This window comes from Triticum aestivum, chromosome 2D (genome assembly GCF_018294505.1).
Source record: "Triticum aestivum cultivar Chinese Spring chromosome 2D, IWGSC CS RefSeq v2.1, whole genome shotgun sequence".
Taxonomy (NCBI): domain Eukaryota; kingdom Viridiplantae; phylum Streptophyta; class Magnoliopsida; order Poales; family Poaceae; genus Triticum; species Triticum aestivum.
Genome location: NC_057799.1, coordinates 129401917 through 129404598, shown reverse-complemented (window position 1 = coordinate 129404598; position 2682 = coordinate 129401917).

The following is a 2682-nucleotide window of genomic DNA, read 5'->3' as shown; positions in this document are numbered from 1 at the left end:
GGAACCTGGTAGATGTTGATGATGTCTCCCCAGCAACGGTGCCAGAAATTCCTTTTGATGCCTGCTAGAACTACGTCGGTATTTCCCCAAAGAGGAAGGGATGATGCAGCACAGCGGCGGTAGGTATTTCCCCTCAGTGATGAGACCAAGGTTATCAAACCAGTAGGAGAACCAAGCAACACTACGTGAACAACACCTGCACACAAATAACAAATAATCGCAACCCGACGTGTTAAAGGGGTTGTCAATCCCTTTTGGGTAACGGCGCCAGAAATTGGCAAAAGGATGGGATAAAGTTGTAATAGATTGATAGATCGAACATCAAATAAAATAAGGTGTAGCAAGGTATTTTTGTATTTTTGGATTAATAGACCTGAAAATAAAAGCAAAGGAAAATAGATTGCAAAGGCAAATATAATAAACAAGAGACCCGGGGCCCGTAGGTTTCACTAGTGGCTTCTCTCGAAAAAATAGCAAACGGTGGGTAAACAAATTACTGTTGGGCAATTGATAGAACTTCAAATAATCATGACGATATCTAGGCAATGATCATTATATAGGCATCACGTCCAAGATTAGTAGAGCGACTCCTGCCTGCATCTACTACTATTACTCCACACATCGACCGCTATCGAGCATGCATCTAGTGTATTAAGTTCATGGAGAAATGGAGTAATGCAATAAGAACGATGACATGATGTAGACAAGATCTATTTATGTAGAAATAGACCCCATCTTGTTATCCTTAATAGCAACGATACATACGTGTCGTTTCCCTTTCTGTCACTGGGATCAAGCACCGTAAGATCAAACCCATTACAAAGCACATCTTCCCATTGCAAGATAAATAGATCAAGTTGGCCAAACAAAACCCAAATATCGGAGAAGAAATACAAGGCTATAAACAATCATGCATATAAGAGATCAAAGAAGACTCAAATAACTTTCATGGATAAAAAGACAGATCTAACCATAAACTCAAAGTTCATCCGATCCCAATAAACACACCGCAAAAAGAATTACATCATATGGATCTCCAAGAGACCATTGTATTGAGAATCAAACGAGAGAGAGGAAGCCATCTAGGTACTAACTATGGACCCGTAGGTCTACAAAGAACTGCTCACGCATCATCGGAGAGGCACCAATGGACATGATGCACCCCTCCGTGATGGAGTCTAGATTGGATCTGGTGGTTCTGGAACTTGCAGCCGTGGAATTGATTTTCGTCGGCTCCCCTAGGGTTTCTAGAATATTGGGGTATTTATAGAGCAAAGAGGCGGTTCAGGGGGCACCCGAGGTGGGCACAACCCACTTGGGCGCGCCTGGGCCTCCAGGCGTGCCCTGGTGGGTTGTGCTCCCCTTGGAGCACCCCCAGGTGCTTCTCCGGCCCACTAGATGTCTTCTGGTCCCAAAAAATCCACAGAAAGTTTCGCTGCATTTGGACTCCGATTGGTATTAATTTCCTGCGATGTAAAAAACATGCAGAAAACAACAACTGGCACTTGGCACTATGTCAATAGGTTAGTACCAAAAAATGATATAAAATGATTTTAAACATCCAAGAATGATAATTTAACAGCATGGAACAATCAAAAATTATAGATACGTTGGAGACGCTCCAACGTATCTATAATTTTTGATTGTTCCATGCTATTATATTATCTGTTTTGGATGTTTTATATGCATTAATATGCTATTTTATATGATTTTTTGGACTAACCTATTAACCTAGAGCCCAGTGCCAGTTTCTGTTATTTCCTTGTTTTAGAGTTTCGAGGAAAAGGAATACCAAACGGAGTCCAAACGGAATAAAACTTTCGCGATGATTTTTCTTGGACCAGAAGACACCCAGGAGACTTGGAGTGCAAGTCAGAAGAGCCACAAGGTGCCCACAAGGGTGGAGGGCGCGCTCAGGGGGGGGGGGTAGGGCGTGCCCCCAACCTTGTGGGCCCCTCGGTGACCCCCTGACCTAGATATTCCTCCGATATATACTCTTATACCCCAAAAACATCCAGGAGAGCCACGAAACCACTTTTGCACCGCAGCAACCTTCTGTACCCGTGAGATCCCATCTAGGGACCTTTTTCGGCGTCCTGCCGGAGGGGGATTCGATCATGGAGGGCTTCTACATCAACACCATTGCCTCTCCGATGAAGCATGAGTAGTTTACCACAGACCTATGGGTCCATAGCTAGTAGCTAGATGGCTTCTTCTCTCTCTTTGATTCTCAATACAAAGTTCTCCTCGATGTTCTTGGAGATCTATTCAATGTAATACTCTTTTGCGGTTTGTTTGCTGAGATCCGATGAATTGTGGATTTATGATCAGCTTATCTATGAATATTATTTGAATCTTCTCTGAATTCTTATATGCATGATTTGATATCTTTGCAAGTCTCTTCGAACTATCGATTTGGTTTGGCCAACTAGATTGGCTTTTCTTGCAATGGGAGAAGTGCTTAGCTTTGGGTTCAATCTTGCAGTGCTCGATGCTAGTGACAGAAGGGGAACCGACACGTATTGTATTGTTGCCATCGAGGATAAAAAGATGGGGTTTTCATCATATTGTTTGAGTTAATTCCTCTACATCATGTCATCTTGCCTAATGCATTACTCTGTTCTTATGAACTGAATACTCTAGATGCATGCTGGATAGCGGTCGATGTGTGGAGTAATAGTA